A 24,213-nucleotide genomic window follows, 5' to 3' on the forward strand; every position below is an offset into this window, starting at 1 on the left:
TCACTTTCAGTACAGTGTTCAATAAGCTACATGAGCTATTCAACACCTTATTGTAAAATAGGCCTTAGACGATTTTGCCCAATTGCAGGCTAGTATAAGTGTTATAAGTGCATTTAACATATGGTGTTTGGTAGGTTAGGTGTATTAAATGTATTTTCAACTTACAATATCTGAATGTAACCCCATTGTAAGTCGAGGAAGATCTGCATCGTACTTTGTGTCCTTGTGTCATTGTGCAGTCATTAAGCCATGTCCGATTCTTTGCGACCTCATGGACTATAGCACACTGGGTTCCTCTGTTCTCCACTATCTCCCAGAGTTTGCTCAAATTCATGTCCATTGAGGGGTGATGCCATCTAACCATCTCAGCCTCTGCTACCCCCTTCTCTTGGCTTCAGTTGTTCCCTGTAGCAGGGTCTTTTCCAATGAGTCAGCTCTTCATATCAGGTGGCCAAAGTATTAGAGCTTCAGCTTCAGCATCAGTCCTTCTAGTGAACAATTCAGAGTTGATTTCCTTTAGGATTGACTGGTTTGATCTCCTTGCTGTCCGAGGGACTCTCAAGAGTCTTCTCCAACACCATAGTTCAAAAGCATCAATTCTTTGGCTCTCAGCCTTCCTTATGGTCCAACTCTCACATCCATACATGACTACTGGAAAAACCATAGCTTCGATTAGATGAACTTTAGTTGGCAACCTGATGTCTCTAGTTTTTATTATGCTGTCTAGGTTTGTCATAGCTTCTCTTCCAAAGACCAAGCGTCTTTTAATTTCATGGCTGTAGTCACCCCAGTGATTTTGGAGCCCAAGAACATAAAATCTGTCACTACTTCCCCTTTTCCCCCTTCTATTTGCCATGAAGTGATGAGACCAGATGCCATGATCTTAGTTTTTTGAATGTTGAGTTTTAAGCCAGCTTTTTCTCTCTGATCTTTTACCCTACATCAAGAAGCTCTTTAGTTCCTCTTCACTTTCTGCCATTAGAGTGGTATCATCTGCATGTCTGAGATTGTTGATATTTCTCCTGGAAATATCTTGATTTCAGCTTGTGATTCATCCAACCTGGTATTTCGTATGATGTACTCTGCATATAAGTTAAAAAAGCAGAGTGACAATATATGGACTTGACATACTCCTTTCCCAATTTGGAACCAGTCAGTTGTTCCATGTCCAGTTCTAACTGTTGCTTCTTGATCTATATGCAGGTTTCTCAGGAGACAAGTAAGGTGGTCTGATATTCCCATCTCTTTAAGAATTTTCCACAGTTTGTTGTGATCCACACAGGCTATGTTTATGTCGATCATAATTTGTATCTTCACACTATTTAGCATAGTACCTCGTACTTAAAAGGCATACTACTATTTGTGTAGCAATGAAATAAATGCATCCAAGGCCAGATCTACTGCACAGCAGTAGCCTGCAACCAAAATGTTCTTACAAATAAGGATAGAAAAAGTCAAAGCTCCACTTTCTAAGTTTCGAATAAATACTTTTTATTTTCTCTATCAAAACTCAGTACTGAGCATATTAAATTTGGTCAGAATCAACTGAGCAGTTTAGAGTGTAAACTCAAGTAAACATTTTTCTTTCTCTTTCTTTTTTTCTTCCTTGGGAACAGATGACACTTCACTGGACAAAAAGGAAAAATATCTGGGTGGGAGAATTGGGTGGGGCCAGTTAAGCCCACATTCCACTACTAGATTTAGTTGAAAATACCAAGCTGTTTTCAAGAAGTCTGAATTTAACTGACTCCCTCACACCGTACTCAGGGGTGCCTTCGTTGGAGAACTGAAAGCAGAAGGAGGTGGGAGCTGAGAGTAATGCTGAACAAAAGGTAATTATTTTAAATCAAAACATATGCAGGAAGCGTGAACTTAAGCTAAATTCCAAGGGGCAATTGCCACTCAGCTTTCACTTCTCAGACCTATCTTCTCTGATAAATTTTCCCTGGTTACATAAAAAAAAAGAGGTGGGGTGGGGTTTGCTTTGCCATTCTTTGAAGTAGCACTTTTAAATAAACCATCTCCTTTTAATATCCTAGTGCTTCTCATCTCCTGCTTGCCCTACATATAATACCTGGTACGATGTGGTCTTAATATGCATGTAATGAGAAGATGAGGAACAAGTGGTAGAAGAATTAAAAGGAGGAAGAAAAGGTAGGAAAGGTAGTTCCTGTCCTGTTTACTCAATGTCTGAGAGTTCTGGGAGACTTGGGAAGCCTTTTGGTTGTGGCAATGGTAGAATTTATTTTTCAGTTTGTAATGCATAATGTTATCTCTCACGGTTGTGTGGATATGATGAAACAACTGCTATTAGTTTGGGATAATTGGGGAGAATCTATGGGCAATCAGTGCAAAGAGCCTAACTGGGCTGAAATCTCCAGCAGTGATAACTTTGGGGCACAGAACTTAAGTCTTGTCATTTGGATACTTGGACTTTGGGGAAGGAAGAAATTGGTGAGAAATAAGAATTAGAGGTTAGCCTAATGAGGCTAGAGAAATGAAAACAGAGGCTTGTTTACGTTTCTTCACAAATACGGAGAAATGCCTGTCAGCCCTGGCCCCAACAATGCAAGTGACGCAAGAGTGCAGAGCAAGGATCAGGACTCGCAAGGCCAAAGCCAAAAGGGTGAGATCAAGGGCAGATGTGCTGTGGGTCTAGCCTCGAAGGGCTTCTGGCACAGACGGGCACGATGCACCCCCAGCTAGGGACTGAGATGGACACTCTAACTTCATGAAGGGATTCTGGTTAGCCAACCCTAGACAGGGGCTTTTCAAAGTTCCAGAAACAGCACGAAGTTTTAATAGTGCCTAGGAAATACACAGATGTCTGAGAAGCCAGAGATGCAAGAGTGGGTGACATTTCTGGAGTTTTATTTAGAGAACACACAGATATCTAGGGCTCAGGGTTGGAGCAAAGTTGTTCTTGATCTCATGGAAAGAGCAAATTCTGGGACTTCTTTAGGGAATGCAATTCACAGTAAGGAACAGCATTCTAGGAAAAGCAGGTCTCCCAGAACTAGAGAAATAAGAGGAAGAAAGAGAGAATGACCCCTTCAAAACCCCCAAAACAACTGTTCTGATAAGACGAGAGCACTGGGGAATTCTGGGTCGGGATGGGTGCTGCCCCTCAGGAACCTGAGACCTACCCGTCCTCTGAGTAACACCTCTCCAATGGATGACATCCTCTGGCACCTTTCTGCCCACTGATGACCCAGCCTAACTTTTAAATCCTCCAATAAAATGGCACCAGCCACTTTACCATCCTCTCCAAACATCTGACCTTCCTTTGATCTTCCTCTTGATCGTGAAATTCCTTTTAAAAACCCCATTGGTTGCCATGGATTTTTAAAAGTTTTTTATCTTTTGCTATTTTCTGCTCACTTAGGGCTTTAGTATTTCCGATGCTTTCTCTATTAGTTCAGGTCCATTCAGAAGATAAAACTGCTACTAGTTATTTGAACAGAGAGAATTTAACATATTTTTAAAGCTTGTTAATGAGATGTAGAGCTGTTACCAAAGTAACTAAAAGGATAAATGTGTGCATGCTAAGTCACTTCAGTCACGTCCAACTCTTTGCGAACCTATGTACCGTAGCCTACCAGGCTCCTCTGTCCATGGAATTCTCCAGGCAAGAGTACTGGAGTGGGTTGCCATTTCCTACTCCAGTGGGTCTTCCCAACCCAGAGATCAAACCCAAGCCTGTTGAGTCTCCTGCATTAGCAGGTGGATCCTTCCCCACTGTGCCACCTGGGAAACCCAGTACCACTATCTATACATAATTTATATTCAGTGATCAATTCTAGATCTTACTCCTGTACTAGTTTTATCTGTCAGAAATGTGTAATTAATGTTCTCCTTCTGAGCAGATGGCCCCTAACAATTCCAGAGCAAGCTGTTTCTTCTCTAATGCATCCTCACTCTATAGTGTTTCCATTCATAGGTTAGTCATGTGAATAGCTCCTTGACATATAATACCACCCAGGCTTCCCTTATTAGAGGCCCATCATTTAGGGCTAGGACTTGCTCTCCCCTCACCATATTTCAGTATGGAATCTCTTCCTGCTGCTCCTGCTACTAAGTCGCTTCAGTCGTGTCCGACTCTGTGTGACCCATAGACGGCAGCCCACCAGGCTCCCCCGTCCCTGGGATTCTCCAGGCAAGAACACTGGAGTGGGTTGCCATTTCCTTCTCCAATGCATGAAAGTGAAAAGTGAAAGGGAAGTCACTCAGTCGTGTCCGACTCTTCGCGACGCCGTGGACCGCAGCCCACCAGGCTCCTCTGTCCTACCATGTCTCAAAAATCACATTGTGATATAATTCCAAGCTCACTTTGCTTATACTACACACTCGGTAGGTTAGGGAGACAGTATGATGCAGTGTGAATCCCGGACCATATTGTGTGTGTGTGCACTCAGTTGCTCAGTCACGTCTGACCCTTTGTGACCCCATGGACTGTAGCCTGCCAGGCTCCTTTGGGTCCAGGAAAATTTCCAGGCAAGAATACTGGAGCAGATTGCCACTTCCTTCCCCAGGGGATCTTCCTGACCCAGGGATCGAACCTGTGCCTCCTGCATTGGGAGGCAGATTCTTTATCACTATGCCTCCTGGGAAGACCTCTGAGAAGCCCCCTGGACCAGATTGCCCGTATCTAAATCCTTGCCTTCCCTTTTACCTGCTGTGCATGTCCTTGTGAACACAGCTTCTTAAATGTCTATAAGCTTAGTTTCTATAAGCTTCATTTCTCTATCTGTAAAATGTAAGCAATAGTGGTACCTACTTTAAAGGATTGTTTTTAAGTTTAATAGTGATATGCAGGGAGTAAATAATCAATGACAGATATTATTAGTATAAGGATATTAAGTCTATCAGTTATTTCCTTCTCCTCGCCAATATTTTCTGGGTACAAAACACTAAGTCCCTCCCAATACTCTTATTCTTCTCATCTTACTAAGTCCCTCCCGATACTCTTATTCTTCTTCTCATCTTACACTTGTCGTCCTCTACAGGTACCACTTTCATAGGCTTGTCAAGGTAACTGTCTCCCTCTCCTTCTTTAGTTTTTCAATCAAGTCATTTAGACTCTGGTTATACATACTTCCCTGACCATGCATCCATCACTCCTCCCGGTATCTAAGACCATAGTTTTGTCTTTTAAATCTCATTTCTCATCATCGTCCCTTTATTGGGATGATCAACTCCCACACCCTCCTTTCTCCTCCAAGCCTTTGCTGTCAGTAGAGAAATTATGTCTATCATCTGTGCTCTATTGGCTTTTGATTCCTAGTCCAAGGCCTCTTAGTTTCTTTTCAGTTAATGTTGTTCTTGCAGCATTTTAAACTTGAGATGTGCTGGGAGGAGATTTCCAGGAGCAAGTGAATAGGAATCTTCAAGTGGCAGAGGAATCATGAGAGCAGACACAAGAGTGTAAGATAATAACTTTCAAGAGCTCGGTGATCTGTCTTGGGTATTTGACTTGGACAGAATGCGTACTCATATAGGTTGAGCAGGGCATCTCAAGACTGTCAGAAAATGAATCTGTCTTTGTTATGCCAAAGATATCTGTTATCTAGTCAAAACAACTAATCAAATAATTTCCACATTAATTTTTCATTTTATGCTTGTATTTGCACATCCAGCCCAAAACTCTCCAAGGAATAAATTATTATTTCAGTATGTGAAGGTTTAGTTTCTTTTGGCTACTCCAAACCATCCAAATTATAAAAGTTAAACTATCTATCATGCTTCATAAACGTACTTCCAAGAGCCAGAGAAGAGGCATCAGGAGTGGGGAATTTCTTATGTGTCCATGCACGTACAGAGTTCAAGCTCTAGGAATAAATGTGTCAAGAATGTGTAACTGCTGCCGAGTAATTATGCAACTTACATTTCTGCCAATAAAATTTGAGCCTGAGTTTATGTAAGATTGAATTATAAATCCAACCGTTGCACCAATTATCACTGAGATGTGGAAAGAAGGAACACTATAAAGGGTAGAGGGGAAGAAAAATGAATGACAAGTAATAGTCTTTACGTAAATCTGGGAGTGCACGATAAATGTTAGTGTTGGTTACTCTAGCTTGTACAGCTGCCGCTATCATTTTTTAATTCCTGCAACATGTCTTGTTTGTGACGTGTTACTAGCACACTTGTCTCAAGGGTGCAAGCACAGAATGAGAGTGTAAATTTTTTAAAATGTCAATAAGAAACACATATATTCTCCTGTTCAACAATGTAAACCTTAAAAGTAACTAAAATTGACTTCCATGCCTAATCCCAGTTGGCTCCCAGAGGTATCCCCCATAAACTGAGGTATAATCCTTCTAGTGCATTCACATACAAAGACATACATATATGTTATATAATACATATAATATAGATATTATATTATAAAATTGATTACTGTGTGTATGAGAGTATGTTTTATATATCTGGTATCATATCATACACGTCATTATGAAACTTACTTCTTTCACAGAACAGTATATAATGAAGATCTTTTATTTCACTACATACAGATCTATCTCATTCTACTTAACTACTAAACTCTATCTGCATACAAATAAGATGTTTCTAGTTTATGTGATTACAAACAATTCTGCCATGAATAGCTTATGTATGTGAGAGTAGAGCTTTCTTTAAATGGAGAAATAAAATTGTTAGATCCTAGGGATTTTTAATTAAATGTGTATCATCACATTCATACCAGGAATGCAAGAGGATACCATTTCACTATACCCTAGCCAACAACGATATTTTACGTCTTATTGATCTGAAATGGTATTTCTTAATTGATGTTAAATGTTTTCTAATTATTGAGGTGGTGAAAATATGCTTCATTGTTGTTCCAATTTGCACTTCTTTGACTGTGAGATTTGACATCTTTGTATATGTTTATTGTTACTTGTATTTCCTCCTCTTTGAATTCACTTTTCATATCCTTTGCACACTTTTCTATTGGATGGCTTATTTTCTTCTTATTGACATAGGAGTGCTTTAAATATCTTGGATTTTGATCAAGGCAACTTTAGGGACACCATTCACATTGTGGTCTACATGAAAGTCTCCCCCTGGTGGTGTGCAGTGTACAATTTACATAGTCACACTTGGCAGTTCATCTTTTGTTTGTGATGAATTATGTAAGCATTTTATCCTTAATCTGTCTCCTGTCTTTTAACATTGCTTGTGTTATTTTTTTCATAGTAGAATAATCATACCTAATCAGTCTTTTTCTTCGTGTTGTTGGCCTTCTCTGTCTTGTTTAAAATGATCTTTCCTACCAAAGGCAATGAGACATTTTCCTGAATTTCCTCTGATTGTTTTCATAGTTATTTTTTAATGCCTGTATCTTTAATGTTTTTGAAAATTATTAAATTTTTTGAATGATGTGAAATATGAATCTAAACATTATTTTTCCTATTAATCATAACCAATAGTCCCAACAAATTATTGGATAGTTATCTTATCCCCTTATCTAAAATACTACCTTTATTATATACTCTTTTTTTCCTATACTCCTGACTGCATTTAGGGGTTCTGCACTATGGTCTTATGATTAAAATAATATTTGGAGAAAGTACTCATATAGCTACACTAGGGTTATCGCTATTTACTAATAACTGAGACGTTGAGATTAAAATAAGAATCCATTCAATATTTGCTTTAGTTCATAGTGTACAACTTTATGTTAAACTTTGTTATAAATTATGTGAAATTCTCACTTCTGAGCGGAGGCTCAGTCTATCCTATTAATCTGTCTGTCATCTTTATAGAGCCCCTGCATTGAAGACCCTGTCTAGTCACTCTTATAAACATATAGTTAGAACTGGTGGATCTTACATAATGTCTCTGGTGCCCAGATTCTGGTGCCCAGCTAAGCAGCCAAACTTTTTCTTCCTGAATACTGTGCTTTACTTGAAACTCCTTAACTTGATTTAACCATGTACATAGTAAATTAATAAAAATTAATAACTATATCTTTTAACATTGAATGAACAGATCACTTGCAACAAAAGTGTAAAGCATTTGAGCTTTTTTGTAGGGCTATGAGGACTTTAAGTGTAAGATACATCTGATAGCCCAGTTTGACAGATAGTCAGCACTAAATACACATTTGCAAGGTGAAAGAAGCTAATACCAGGCTTAACTTTAAAGAAAAATTTTTTCTTTAAATGGGAATATAGTTGCTTTACAATGTTGTGCAAGCTTAACTTTTAAAAAAAGCATCATTATTGTTTCTTTTTTCTAGGCATTTCACTGATTTGCTTCATTCAGAATTGCTGTTTTGCTCTTATTGCTTTACAACATATGATATTAGAAAAGTTCAGTTGCTCAGTCATGTCTGACTCTTTGCAACCCCATAGATTGCAGCACGCCAGGCTTCCCTGTTCTTCACCATCTCCTGAAGCTTCCTTAAACTGATGTCCATCAAGTCAGTGATGCCATCCAACAATCTCATCGTCTGTCATCCTCTTCTCCTCCTGCCTTCAATCTTTCCCAGCATCAGGGTCTTTTCTAATGAGTTGGCTCTTTGCATCAGGGGCCAAAGTATTGGACTTGGCATTAATCTGTCTTTCTTAGCCAGAAAACTTTAAGTCAATTTATCCTTCTCTTTGAGATCTATTTAAATCCAAGATTTAGTTATTTGGTTATTGGTTAAAAGAAAAAACAACCTGAGATATAAATCTTGTTGTCCATATTTGCTTTCCATGTAGACCAATTGAATGAAAACTAACTTTCCTCTTGCTTCTCTCCAGATATGCTGGTGTTTTTGAGTGATGCTAGCTTATTCTGATTGTTATTTGCAACTCTATTCTTTCTTAAAGTGTGTGTGAGATAATGCAAAAGTCAAAGTCAAATCCTAGATTCACAGATTCTTAGAACTGGAAATGCCTTGAGATATTCTAGTCTAACCATCTCATTTTAGAACTGGGATGAATGCAATTTGATGCAATTTGATTATATATATATATAATAATTTTAGTTATATATAGTTAAACTTTATATGAACTAATCATTTGGGATAAGAGCCTAAATATATTTACAAACACATGGAGTTAGCTCTTCTTTCTTTAAAATATCCATAGCACCTATTGAATGTACGTGAATGTGCAATTATAAGAATGTGAGGATGGAGAAGTTACTGATTATCACCCATTAGCCTGACAGGAATGGTTAAAATGTGAAGCAGTTTCCAGCAACATGTGGATTTCTGGCTGGCTGCTTTTTTATTTCAAAGTCTGTTTTATTTTCTGAAACAGTTTCTTATCACATTTATTTATTATTTCTCAAAGGGGTGCTGGGAAATATTCTGCCTTTATTGCTATTCTCATGTTCACACGTGAGAAAATCAAGTTCACACAGAGCTTAGCATTCTCTTCCTGGAAATATGTACTTAAAATAACCCACAAGGCACTCAGCTATCTGTCACTCAGCTCAGCACCCTTTTCTAGTCCTTTCTCTTCCAGCCTGAGGGCTTTCACACAGATGAAGCTGATATTACATGGAAATTCCCCAAATCAAAATCCCCAAGAGACACTGGACTAGGCATATCCCCATGTGGCTGAAAATACATGCACACAAAATGATACCAATAAACTTGGGAAGAAGACATGTAATACCAAAACTGCACAATTAATTGAAGAGAATGGTTGTCTTCAGCGAGGAGAGGTGAAATAAGAGGATGTTGTGAAAACAACATTGTTTTATTTTTGCTTCCCCCCACCCCCATTCCTGGTCCCAACCCAGTTTTCCAAAAGTATCTTATTCCAATATTTAAGAAAAACTTTAGTGTTTATCTCTGCACAAAGTGGAATTTCAACAATTTCTTCGGAATGACAAGTATCAGAAAAAGTTCTGCGGCTTCTAAAATCACTGTCCCATAATCTATCAAGAGTCAAGATCTCACAAGAAGAAAATTTGCAGCATATTAACTTAAAGTTAAAAAAACACACACAACTGATAGCCAGGAGCCCACTTGGGTTTTAATCTCAGTTCTGTGCTGATAATGATAACCACTCGTAGCTAGGTACTTTTTTAACAGTTTATAAAACATGTTCACATAATCTATTTGATCGTCATAGCAACTCTTCAAGGGAGCTGTTATATAAATGAAAGAACTTAAGCTCAGACTGTTCAAATGATTTTTAAAAAATCATTTTTGAATATTTATTTTTACTTGTTTCTTTGGCTGTACCAAGTCTTAGTTGAGTTAAGGCATACAGAATCTTGGGTCTGTGTTGTGGCAGGCTGGAACTTTACTTGCAGCATGTGGAATCTAATTCCCTGACCAGTGATTGCACCCAGGGCCCCTGCAATGGGAGTGCAGAGTCTTAGCTACTGGACACCAGGGAAACCCCTTACATGACATTAAGATTGCTTAATTTGTGATCTATACTCTTTCTGTGTTCTGAGGGCAGATTCCTAATCTTTCTTTGCTTCACATTAGTAAATATAACATTTACCAATTGACTTTACAGGAATGTATAAGAGAAAACTGGTGATACTGTGAATGAAATGGTTATTTTGGATAAAAGTGCTTAATAGGTTAATTAATATATAATAATAAATAATAAGTTGAGTATTATTTAAATTAAATAATGTATTAAATAGAGTACTATAACATTGTATTAAATTGATATATACATAATGTATATTAATATATACATTATGTATAAATAAATTAATATATTATTTATGTATAAATAAGTTTACACAATATATATGTATCTATAGGTAGATATAGATAGTTACCATTATTTGTATGTTATTATTATTATATGGCTTATTATTACTTTTGAAATATTTGCAACCAAGTCTTTGCAGTTTATAAACTGTCTTAAAGGGATGGTATTTAGGGACCTAGGAACACTCAAATTAGATCCACACAATCAAGCAGCCTTCTGTTTGAGTTTCTCAAGAGAAATAATGTACAGAATCCAGTGTTGGGTGAAGTATCTTTTCATCTGTTAGCTGGAGATCTGGCCCCAAATCCAGGATAACTGCCAAGTGAGATTGGCTGGATTAAATTGAATCTACAATTGAATCTTGGATTTTATCCCTTCATTGAGGAAGAAGCCCATTAGCCAGAAAAATTAAGAGGAAGTATGTGAGGAGGGAGGTGGAGATGAATGGCCCACTGCTCTCCTGAGGGTAGGCCCAGCTCTCCTTAATATCCTGATCTGGAAAAGCTAGAGCATCTCACCCTCAGGAGATCTACTCTAAGGCTCCTAACGCCTAGAAAACTAGCCCAATCGGTGTCCTTGAACTTGACCACTCCCTAGCAATGATTTTCTTCTATGGAAGACAAGAGTGTTAAGAGTGCTGCCTTGCAAGAGTTGCTGAAAGTTCTCCTAGCTAACTATTTCCAAAGTAAGAAGAATCCCCAAACTTGGGAATGATATTCAGTTCAGTTCCGTCGCTCAGTCGTGTCCGACTCTTTGCGACCCCATGGACTGCAGCCCGCCAGGCTTCCCTGTCCATTACCAACTCCCAGAGCTTTCCTAAACTCATGTCCATCAAATCAGTGATGGCATCCAAGCATCTCATTCTCTGTCATCCCCTTCTCCTCCTGCCTTCAATCTTTCTCCACCTCAGGGTCTTTTCCAATGAGTCAGTTCTTCGTGTGAGATGGTCAAAGTATTGTAGCTTCAGCTTCAGCATCAGTCCTTCCACTGAATATTCACGGTTGATCTTCTTTAGGATGGACTGGTTTGATCTCCTTGCAGTCCAAGTGACTCTCAAGTCTTCTCCAACACCACAGTTTAAAAGCATCAATTCTTTGGTGCTCAACTTGCTTTATAGTCCAGCTCTTATATCCATACATAACTTCTGGAAAAACTATAGCTTTGACTAGACGGATCTTTGTTGGCAAAATAATGTCTCTGCTTTTTAATAAGCTGTCTAGGTTGGTCATAACTTTCCTTCCAAGGAGTAAGCGTCTTTTAATTTCATGGCTGTAGTCACCATCTGCAATGATTTTGGAGTCCCAAAAAATAAAGTTTGCCACTGTTTCCACTGTTTCCCCATCTATTTGCCATGAAGTGATGGGACCAGAAGCCATGATTTTCATTTTCTGAATGTTGAGCTTTAAGCCAACTTTTTCACTCTCCTCTTTCACTTTCATCAAGAGGCTCTTTAGTTCTTCACTTTCTGCCATAAGGGTAGTGTTATCTGCGTATCTGAGGTTATTGATGTTTCTCCCAGCAATCTTGATTCCAGCTTGCGATTCATCCAGCCCAGCTTCTCTAAAATTCATTCATTCATTCCATAACATTTTGTGTTAGGTATTACACTATGTTTTGGGATACAGGGATGAGTATTTGCTTGTGACTGTGTATGCATATAGAGAAAGAGATATGGACAGATTATGAATAATTGACTTAAATGAAAACTTCCCAGAAATTGTCCACTCAACAGAGAACAGATATAGAGGTAGTCCTTCTCTGGAGATAATTTCTTGGAATATAGATTCCTGTAGATTATGTGAAGATAGTCAATTACAAATAATACATAAATTTGAGATATGTAAGTTGAAATAATTCAATGTAAATAGTAGGATAGGCAAAGAGAAGTCTGGTGTTTTAGAGCTCTGGACAGAAGAAAATGCCAGTATTCCCCCAGTACTGTTTTAGGAGAAGTTCCCTCAGCAATGGAGTCCTATTCTTCCAACAGAAATGTTCCTTAAAGACTGGCATTTTAGTCAGTCACCACTGAAGAAGTGAAATCATCCCTCCAAACTGGCTAGCCTCTTGGGCTTTGGGTCAGAACTTTCCCTAATATCTCCCTCGGCATCCTAAGCTGCCTGTTGGAAAGGAGACTTGATTCAAATGGCCCCCTCAATTTTCTATCTCAGGATATATTTTAACTTTTAGATAATAAGTTAGCCCTCTAGTTTCTAAGGCAACACTAGGCATACCCACTTGTCTGTTAGTTTTATCATGGGTCTTACTTCCCTGCCTTGCAGAAGAGCCACGAGAACCCAATATCCCCAAAAGTCTGCACATGGATAGTTCTGTTTGAGGTATGCCTGGTATCCATATGTGTGTGGGAGTTCACCTCCCCCAGCCACCTGCTCCTCTTAATTAGGATTGCAACAGCAAGACTCCAGGGTTCCTGGCCTAGACCCAGTCACACTCACCAGTCCCCAAGCACTGACTTGAACTCTCAGTTTTGGTCCTAGTTTGCATACAGTTGAAAATAAATAGTTTTTGCCAAGATTTTACTATTTCATTTGTTTGTATTTCCCAATTCTGGTCCCCCAAAGCAGTGTTGGGGGGACATAAGTAAGCATAATATATGGCCCCAAATTTTAAGTATAATCTCTGTTTCTATGTTTTTTATTTAAAATCTTTTTTTACTCATTTTATTTATTTATTTTTGACTGCCCTGTGTCTTTGTTGCTGGGAGAGGGGCTACTTTCTAGTTGTGGTGTGAGGGCTTCTCATTGCGGCGACTTCTCTTGTTGTGGAGCACAGGCTCTAAGGCAGGCCGGTTTCAGTAGCTGTGGTGCATGGGCTATATGGCCATGCGGCATGTGGGGTCTTCCCAGACCGGGGACTGAAACTGTGTCCCTTGCACTAGCTGGTTCACCAGGGAAGTCCCTGGCCCCTGTTTTTAAAAGTTCTGTGCCTTGTTTACCACTGCGTCACTAGGACCTGATGGTGTTAACAATGCATAGCAGACAACCAAGAAATATTTTTTCATTATCAATTCAGCTTCGTTTCAGTCCCGCAGTCATGTCCGACTCTTTGCGACCCCATGGACTGCAGCATGTCAGGCTTCCCTGTCCATCACCAACTCCCAAACTTCACTCAAACTCATGTCCATCGAGTCAGTAATGCCATCCAACCATCTCACACTCTCTCATCCCTTTCTCCTCCTGCCTTCAATCTTTCCCAGCATCAGGGGATTTTCCAATGAGTTAGTTCTGTGCATCAGGCGGCCAAAGTATTGGTGTTTCTGCTTCAGCATCATCCTTCCAATGAATATTCAGGATTGATTTCCTTTAGAATGGACCAGTTTGATCTCCCTGCAGTCCAAGGGACTCTCAAAAGTCTTTTCCAACACCACAGTTCAAAAGCATCAGTTCTTTGGTGCTCAGCTTTCTTTATGGCTTTCATTATCAATTAATTAACCATTAATTAAATAACTGGTTAAGCCATCATTAATTAATTAATCTAGGATGTAAAAATCCAAATGAAATAATCAAGTCAGTAATGGATAAATAGAAAATGAGTCGGTTTGACATCAGGTTTGTAATTCATTTAAGGAGGGCTGTTAACTGAGGGCTGAGATTTTAGTGATGGTTTTCAGGTGGATCTGGGGCTCAGGAAGTATGAAGGAGGAGGAGCCAAGTGACTGAAGTCCCTGAGGCAGAAGGTGCATCATCAGAATGGGAGGGCGAGTGATTTGTGTCAGAATCACTGGAGGAGCAAGAAAGAGGGTGATTATGAAAATCACTGTAAAATGCCAAGTCAAGTTTTGACTTTATTGTTTTGATGGTAAGATGATATTGAAGATTTCTGAGCAAGGAAATTCATGATAAAACCTAAAGCTCAGGGCTAAATATGTATATTTATTTAAAAGGCAAGCCCCTTTATGGGAAGGAGCTATACAGGGCCTTATATAGGGCCAAGAAAAGTTTTGGTATGGGGAAAGTACTTTATAAATGTTTGTCCTATGAATAAATAAATGAGCGTTTAGATCACAAAGCAACTTCATAACCATTTTACCTTCATAACCAATTAATTCTTACTTCTGCCCTGTGAAACAGATATTATTATTCTCTGAGAGAGCTCAGTTCAGTTCAGTTCAGTTCGTTCACTCAGTCATGTCTGACTCTTTGTTACCCCATGAATCGCAGCACGCCAGGCCTCCCTGTCCATCACCATCTCCCAGAGTTCACTCAAACTCGCGTCCATTGAGTCAGTGATGCCATCCAGCCATCTAATCCTCTGTCGTCCCCTTTTCCTCCTGCCCTCAATCCTTCCCAGCATCAGGGTCTTTTCCAATAAGTCAAATCTTCGCATGAGGTGGCCAAAATATTGGAGTTTCAGCTTTAGCATCATTCCTTCCAAAGAACACCCAGGACTGATCTCCTTTAGGAAGGACTGATTGGATCTCCTTGCAGTCCAAGGGACTCTCAAGAGTCTTCTCCAACACCACAGTTCAAAAGCATCAATTCTTCAATGCTCAGCTTTCTTCACAGTCCAACTCTCACATCCATACCTGACCACTGGAAAAACTATAGCCTTGACTAGATGGACCTTTGTTGGCAAAGTAATATCTCTGCTTTTGAATATGCTGTCTAGGTTGGTCATAACTTTTCTTCCAAGGAGTAAGCATCTTTTAATTTCATGGCTGCAGTCACCATCTGCAGTGATTTTGGAGCCCAAAAATGAGAGAGCTCAGACCTGGGCATAGGAGGGATGTCCAAATTGTGGGAAAAGAAAGAGCAAATGGGAAAATCAGAGAGGCCAGAAAGGTAAGACAACAGCCAGGACACCAGTGGCAGGAGCCACCAAAGGCAGAGCCAAGAGAGTGTGGGGGCCGGGGGAGGACTGCACAGGGGTCAGCCCTCCAGGGCCACAGACCGGACTGCTCAGAAGCGGGAGAGGAGGGGGCAGAAGGTAGAATGTCCAGGACCAAGAAGGAGGGAGGTCATGGAAGGGGAGACTGCAGCACAAATGCATCGTTTGGAGAAATTTGACATTGAAGGAGAGGAGGGAAGCTCATAGAAACAAGACGCAAGGTGATCTGCCCCCAAGCCTTGGACATGCTTGGGACAGAGGGCACTGACCAGTGCAGAGCGAGGCACGCACGAGGGCAGTGAGGTGAGGAGCTGCTGGACAGCAAAGACATCTCAGGTCTCACACGTGCTCTCTTGCTGACATCATGTGATCAGTCCCAGCACAGCTTGATCAGTGGTTAGATGTGTCTAAGTACATGGCTAGTTTGCTTGTTCCAGACAGCCATCCTTCCCCATGTATTACCAGACTCCACTATCTTTGAAAATATGTTTTCTCTTTTGTTGGATCTTAAAAATAGTCTTCCCCCCAACCCCAAGAGAAATCACTGCCTCTTAGATGACATTCTGCCAGGCCAAAGCTACAAAACCTCACCCAAAATAGATCAAATATTTTAAATATTTTCTTATTTGCACCCCTCACAAGTATGCCTGCAATGCAAAGCCAATTATGAGACTGACTTTTTTTTTTCCCTGAAATGAGAGAAGATATATTTTCTGGTAAAAAAATTAAGTGGACACTAGGTCTCACCACATGGTGTTGGCTGGATTTCAGCCAGCCTTCCCTAAACATGGGGCGGGGAGAGGGAACACCTACAGCTGGGTTAACACGTGCAGAGTAAGGAGGTCTCTGTTAGCATTTGCCATCTGGGAGTCCAGCTCGTGCACTTGTCTGAGCTTCCCCGTTAGAACAGTGATTCTCTAAAGGCAGGTGCAGTGTTTTTACAAGATTACAAAAGGCACATAGCCTAACACTAAGCCTTTCAGGTAACAGATGTTCAGAGCTTGGTTGAATGAATGAATGAATAAACAAAACTATCTGAGAAGAATCCTGTTTACAGCTCTGAGTGACAAGAGGAATTTCTTGTGAATGAAACCTTTTTGCTTTGTCTGAGGGGGAAAGCAAATCCAACAGAAAGAGTGAGGGAAGAGTGGAAAGCATGGAGCCATAAGAAATAGGGAGACAGAGATTTCTTGTTGGACACTGAGGGAATTGTTTAGTCCTGTTGGGTAGGCGTGGAGAACAATAACTTGTCTCAGATGGCCCTTCTTCCCTCCACACTGGATCTTCTCCGATCTCACTCCCTTTCTATTTGTCAAGTCCTCACCCTTATCCCGTGTAACCATGTCCTACTTCTACCTGGCGCCTTGGGAGACCAGCCCCTCCTTCCTTCTTCTTTGCCCCATAAGTGCAGGCTCTCCCTTCAACCCTATCCTATTCATAAAACATAGGCTATGGCTTAAGGTGTTAGCCCTTAAGGGTAACTACTGTTTCCAGGGTGTCAAAGCTTTACTACAAAGGTGTGACTAGGTTGAGGACTTCCCATTCAGGGCAGATCCCCTCTCCTGCTAGTCAGGCTGGCCCTGAGTGGGGAACACCACTGGTCTGGGGATAAAGAAGGGCAATGGCTTTTCCCAGTGTCCTATAGGTGACCACATACTAGTGCCCTGGAGTTCTCATCTGTATAGCAGTTTCTTAAAAAAAAAAAAAAAAGTTTAAGGATAGAATAAAACCTGTGTACATGCTCTGCAGAATTAACAAATGTAATAATTTTGTCATCATTGCCTAAGATCTTCTTTTATATATTGCAGAAAATTTTGAAGTTCCTTGATTTTGTGGCCAGTACCATTTTCTCTCCCTCTCATGGGAAACCACTATGTTGAACTTTGGGGCTTCCCAGGTGGTCTAGTGGTAAAGAGTCTGCCTACCAATGGAGGAGATGTAAGAGATGTAGGTTCAATCCCTTGCTTGGAAAAATCCCATGGAGATCCCTTTGGTATTCTTGCCTGGAGAATCCCATAGACAGAGGAGCCTGGCAGGCTCCAGTCTATGAGGTCACAGAGGATTGATCACAACTGAAGTGACTTAGCAGTAGCATGTTGAATTTGGTGTGGTTCTACCATCAGAGGTATTTATACAATTCGTAGGAATAGAATCAATCATCCATCCCTTTTGGCTGCTATATGGTATTCCATCCTATACTTTAGTTTATATAGCCTCTCCCTCACTGATGGCTGTTGGAAATTTTGCAATGATATTGCAATTACAGATGATATTCCAAAGAGCTGTCTTTTACATGTCTCCTTGCTGAAGAATGTGGGAGTTTCCTAAGAAGATATACCCAAAAATGGAATTGCTAAGTAAGAAATGCATATATGGAACATCACTGGATGTTGCCAAATCACTGCAAAGTGAATGTACCAATTTACACATTACCAGCAATATTTAGTTTTTCAAAATCAGATGTCTTTTTCTTTACCAGTTTGCTGGTTATGAACTGGTATCAAGGTTTCATCATGCATTTTCTGGTTCCTAATGAGTTTGAGCATCATTTCACGGGTTTTGGCCTTTGGATTTTTTTCATGTGTGGGTTGTAATATCCTATTCCCATTTTCCACTGGGTTTTTCTCTCTGTGTGTGTCTTTGTGTCTTTCTCTCTTTCCCTCCCATACCTACCACAGTTGATTTTCAGGCATTTTTTGATGTTCTAGATTCTAATCTTTTGCTTTACAACTTGCACATCTTCTCTTGGCTTGTCTTTTTACTTTGTATATGACAGCTTTTGTTGCACAGAAGTTTTTACATCTTGAAATCTTGAGGTAACTAAATTTTCTTTAGTTTAAATTTCTTTAGCTTAATTTTTACTTTATAGAAATAAATATTACTTAGCTTTTTCTTGGTTAAAAAATGTTTCAAAATCTCAGTGGCTTATGACAAACATTTATTTCTTCCTCCTTGGTCAGTAGCAACTCTGCTGGTCCTGGCTGGGTTCACTGGCATGTGGGGAAACTTAGTTTCAGACCAGGGATCGAACCCGTGTCTCCTGCATTGGATGGTGGATTCTTAACCACTGGACCATCAGGAAGGTCCCTGTCCTTTTCTTATAAGGACACTTATCATTGGACATAGGGCCTACCTAGATAATCCATCCAGGCTACAGTCCAGGGGGTCAAAAAGAGTCCAACACAACTTAGCAACTAAGCACAACACAGATAATCTTGTATGATTTAATCTTGAAATTCTTAATTATTAATACATCTGCAAAGACCCCATTTTCAAACAACATCACATTGACAGATTCTGGATGAATATATCTTTGCAGGACATGGGAAGACCCCATTCAATTCCACAGCGCCTGTTATCACAGCAAAGAGCAGACACTCAAGAGTAAAAGCAAAATGTGATGCCTCTTAAAGCCTCCACTTGGGATGGGCACATCGTCACTTTCAACCATATCCCATGACTCACAGCAAAACCCAGGTCAAGACCTCCTAGGAAGAGCACCGTGGCAATACAAGGCAGAGGACATGAGCATTTAATCCCAGTCACAGAGGAAGTGAATATTTGGCTGTAAGAATCCAATCTATTACAAACCACATTATTCTTGAAGTCAAATAATACATGCAGCTTTCAATAAAAGGCAGTCATCATCTACCTCACCCACTCCTGTAACTGATCCTCCCTCCAGGCAATGACTCTCAATGACTCCTTCTCAGCCTCCTTTTCTGGGCTCTAAATGGGGTGTCAGTTCCCACACCTCTTCTCTTCACTGCCTGCATCATTTTTTTTTTCAGGTAACTTATTCCTGGTTTAAAAATACTATCTATAAGTGAACAACTCTCAAAGGTGCATCTCCAGCCTCATCCTCCCCTCTTAACACCAGATTTGTTCATCCCAGGACCTATCTGTGCTTCCTCTTGGATGCCTCTTATCATCTTAATATGCTTAACATATGTCTAGTGTGATTCCCACCCCTCCTTGAAATCTATACCTCCCTCAGGGGTCCCCGTCTCATGAAATAACACTCCCACTCAGTTATCCGGACCCTGAAAGGAGATATCCTTGATTCCTCTTTTTCTCACATCTCTCATTCAAACCATCCAGATGTGTCCAAAATTCAGTGCTTTCACAGTCCCCTGAGCACAACAGCCCTAGTCCCAGGAGCACCTCATGCCTAGGTGAGGCAACAGCTCCCTCCAGCTTCTTCCCTCGCCTCATGCCGCCTATTCTGCACAAGTGTGTGTGCACGCTGCCAGAGTGACCCTTTTCTCTCTGCTCAACATCTTCCAGTGCCTTTCCCTCTGACTTGGAACAAAACCCGAAGTCCTTGCCGTGGCCATAAGGTTCTGCATGATCTGAGCCATTGGAGGTCACTTCTCCCAATTACTCTGGAATCTCTTATTCCTTCAGTGTGTACCTGCTATGCTTGCAGCCGGGAATGCCCTTCCTTCGTGTAATCTCACTGCTTACTCCTTCATTTTTTTAATCCACTTCTCTATTGAAGAACTTTTCCAAAGAGGACTTTCTGATTTCCTCTCTTCCTCTGCACTTTCTCATTTTTTCTGTACAGCACTTTCCCCTGCCTTATATTATATATTTATTTATTAGCTAATGCGTTTATCTGTCTCCCTTCATCAAAATGTATTTTGTTCACAGTGAACGCCTAGAACAGGCCCTGGCATGTGGGTGAGACTCAGCAAACATTTGTTCTGTGAATGAATGAACTATTGTAGGGGGAGTTGGTAATTGCTTTCATATACTAATATACTAATTCTACTATTCATTAAAAGTTCAAGAGTAGGCAGTTATTACCAATTTCCTGCTAAACAAAATGCAGATTTAGCTCTCTTATCTAGCATCATCCTACTAACATGTTCTTGCTCATTCTCCTCTGAATCTAATTACATCATCACTGTTTTGGCGAACTCAACATGTAATGTTTACACAATTACAGCTGTAAATTTTTCTCACAGTTGACCTGTGTAGTGTATAATAGCCACTTTTCCTTTCTCATACAAATATGTAATTTTTCCTGAAATTATAATGACCTCAATCTTATACTTATTTTCTACATACCTATCATATATCCTTTTCCCAAGAACATATCAGGTAATCTATCTACTTGCCTTTTTCTAAAATATCTTCCCTGGAGTCCTCTGCTCCAGTCTCTACTGATTGGTTTCTGGACCAGCTGTTGTCCTGGAATTTTCTTTCACCATCATCATGGGACCACTTTTTACCTCTGTCGTGGGTTTGCATCCCGTTTTCTGATCCTTGTCTTTGAAGCTTCTTGGTTTCTAGTTTTAGCTCCTACTTTTTTCTCCCTTTAAAATATATGACTTCAAGAACTTGATGACTTCAGAATACAATATGTTTTCATTCATTTTACTGGATGACCAGTGGGCCCTCTGAATCAGGAAACTTCTGCCTTTTAGTTTGAGGAAATTTCAATTTATTCTTTCTTTCGTAATTTCCTTCCCACAATTTTCTGGAGTACTCAGATGTTGCCTATTTGGTTGATTCTCTAAAGTTCTTTTCTCTTATTTTTCCCATCTTGTCTTTTTCTTCTACTTTTCTGGAAAATTTTTCTAAACTTTATCCTCCACTTCTTGAATTGAATTTTTATGAATTTCTGTCCTGCTGCTGCTGCTGCTAAGTCGCTTCAGTCATGTCCGACTCTGTGTGACCCCATAGACTGTAGCCCACCAGGCTCCCCCGTCCCTGGGATTCTCCAAGCAAGAACACTGGAGTGGGCTGCCATTTCCTTCTCCAATGCATGAAAGTGAAAAGTGAAAGTGAAGTCGCTCAGTTGTGTCCGACTCGTAGCGACTCCATGGACTGCTAGTATTTTTCATTTACAATAGTTCTCTCCTGTTCCCTGCAAATACCTTTTTACAGAGTATTTCTCTTGTTTCGTGGCTACAGTATCTTCTCTCATCTCTCTGAGAATGGTAATTATTGTTTTCCTGAAATTATATGGTAATTATAGCTTTCTTGAAGTTTTCTTCCATTTCTCACCCTCCCCCTTTTCCTCGGAGTTTCCTTTTTTCTGTTGTTTTAATCTTTCTTTCAGAGCTTTTCTTTAACTCGATGTTCATATTTAAGAGTGAGATGCTAAACAGATGATTGAAAGTTCCTTTCAATTCACAAAAGTTCACGAAAGGGTTTGGGGTGATAAGACAGACGTTTCTGGGGTCCCTCACATTTTGTGCCTCCAGATCCTTTTTCCAGGGGTCTGCCAGTTTCTCTGGAGTGGGATCCCCCAGTTTCCTTTCTGTGGAGTACAGGCTGAGTGTTCCTCGAGCAGACATTCGTTTCAAAGTCCGTTTTTAGCACGTGGCATCTTTTCTGTCCTCGGCTTTGCCTGACATTCTGAGGTCAGCACTTCTCTTCAGAAAATGAACTTCGTGTCTATCTGGTTGGGTGAGGGGTGGGCATCTGGGTTGGTGGGGGCAGATGAGTATCTAGGCTTCTAACTGTTCCTTACTTGGATTTTCAGCCTAACCTGTTTTCTGCTCTATCTCCCACCTCAGAGATTCCCAAGCTTCCACATCCTGAGTTTTTCCTGGTTCTGAGGCTAGAATTAGCTTCTTTCTTGTCCATCAGCCTTCTGCTCCACAGGGCCAGACTTCAGTTTCTCAGCTCTGGTAAGTCAATTACTAACCACCCGTCTACTTTCCATATTTCAGAATTTGGCTCACATCGACCTGTGTTGACTCTTTTCCAGTACTCTTTGCCCTGTAGGATTTATTTATGATTTTTTATTTCTTTGTTATCATTTTGATGAGATTTGGGGAAGGAGCAGAAATAAATGAGGAATGTGCATTTAATCTGCTGAGTTTAACCATATCCTCAGTTTTTTTTTTTTTAGTCTTTTCATTTGTATGTTCTGCTTTTTATGATTTAAGAATTCTGCCATCCTCTATCTTAAATATATTCTCCTATAATTTTTCCTAATCATTTTCAAGTTTTGTTTTTCATGTAGTTTATATTCTTTTGTTGTGGGTAGTAGTAGTAGTAGTACTTTGTCGCTCAGTCCGACTCTTTGCGACCCCATGGACTGTAGCCTACCAGGCTCCTCCCTCCATGGGATTCTCCAGGCAAGAGTACTGGAGTGGGTTGCCATTGCTGTGGGTGGAAATTCTGAATCTAACTGTATTATTTTCACATAATTGGTTGTAACCTTACCATGAAAAATACACCATTTTCTCCCTAATCTATAATGCCTTCACTACTATTTTAAATGTTTTCATAAATACTTGGGACTGTTTCTAAGCTTTCTACTTTATCCTATTAATCTATTGGTCTTATTTGAACTAGAATTGTCCTATAAATATATTGATGCTTTTCTTTAGATCTTTACTTTTCCATATTACTTTTAGGATTATTTTGTCAAATTCTATAAAATAGATCATTTGGGGATTTTAGTTGTAATAGTAAATGCATAGGTTAATATGAGAAGAATGTACATGTTTATAATTTTGAGGTTTGCCATTTTATAAAAGTGATATATTTCACCATTCAGGCAGACCTTTTATGTCCTTAAATCCAGGACATAAGCATTTTGCTATTTTCTTGCACATATTTTATTACATTTATTTCCCAGGTAATGCATACTTTTGTTGCTAATAATGACATATTTTTCCACTATATTTTAAAATTAAAAATGGCTGGTTACAGAAACTCTGAATTTTTGCATACTGAACTTGATTGCAATAATCTTGCTAACCTCTTTTAGTAGTTCTAATATATTTGATGATTCTCTTTCTACATAGATAATCATATCATAAGTAGCAAATAAATAAATCATATCATAACAAATAGCATGTTTTTCTTTCTAATTTCAATAGCTCCTATTTCTTTTTTCTATTTCTTTGTCTTGGCTAGGACTTCCAATCCATTTTTTAATTGCAGAAGAGATAATAGTCATTCTTGTCTTTTCATTGATTATAATAGGAATACTTTTAAATTTCATCATTAATTGTGATGTTTGCTCTATATTTCTGGTAAATATCTCTTAGGTTTACAAAGATTCTGGTGCTAGTTTTTCAAGAGATTTTTCTTTTTCCTATAAGTGATTACTAATTTTACCAAGCATTCAGTTTCAGTTTTAGTTCAGTCGCTCAGTCATGTCTGACCCTTTGTGACCCCATGGACTGCAGCATGCCAGGCTTCCCAGTCCATCGCCAACTCCTGGAGCTTGCTCAAACTCATGTCCATCGAGTTGGTGATGCCATCCAACCATCTCATCCTCTGTCATCCCCTTCTCCTCCCATCTTCAATCTTTCCTAGATCAGGGTCTTTTCCAATTAGTCAGTTCTTCACATCAGGTGACCAAAATATTGTAGTTTCAGCTTCAGTATCAGTCCTTCCAATCAGTCCTACCAAACATTATTTTTTATCTATTGAGATGAGCATTCACTTTCTTTTTTTCTATTTTTATAAACTTTTAAACTGCTAATAGTGTATAATATATCAATAGATTTTCAGATTTTGACCATCACAGAATTGGCCCTTTTTTGCACTGTTAGATTCAATATGCTAATTTTTTCATCTAGGTTCATAAGTACATTTAGTCTAATTTTCTTTTCTTTTTCGTTCGTTCTTTTTTTTTTTGCCATTTTTATTGTCCAATTTTGATATTAACATTCTACCAGTCTGATTTTATTGCTTATAAACTTGAGTTTCT

The 24,213-nt window shown here is 39.5% G+C and overlaps 1 protein-coding gene across 14 annotated transcripts in view; it reads left to right on the forward strand.

Moving 5' to 3' along the window:
- The first annotated feature begins 1,586 nt into the window (after positions 1-1,586).
- Positions 1,587-24,213, forward strand: part of CALD1 (caldesmon 1) — a 235,953-nt gene continuing 213,326 nt past the window's right edge. For 3 of the 14 annotated variants that reach the window (XM_069588417.1, XM_069588429.1, XM_069588434.1), the window contains exons 1-4: positions 1,653-1,832; positions 2,040-2,154; positions 18,847-19,094; positions 22,058-22,171. The gene's annotated coding sequence lies outside the window, so the exon portion shown is untranslated. Of the gene's footprint in view, positions 1,833-2,039; positions 2,155-18,846; positions 19,095-22,057; positions 22,172-24,213 lie in introns of all 14 variants that reach the window. The other 11 variants (XM_069588414.1, XM_069588427.1, XM_069588431.1 and 8 more) reach the window with 8 other exon arrangements.

The sequence above is a fragment of the Ovis canadensis genome, chromosome 4 (genome assembly GCF_042477335.2).
Source record: "Ovis canadensis isolate MfBH-ARS-UI-01 breed Bighorn chromosome 4, ARS-UI_OviCan_v2, whole genome shotgun sequence".
NCBI lineage: Eukaryota > Metazoa > Chordata > Mammalia > Artiodactyla > Bovidae > Ovis > Ovis canadensis.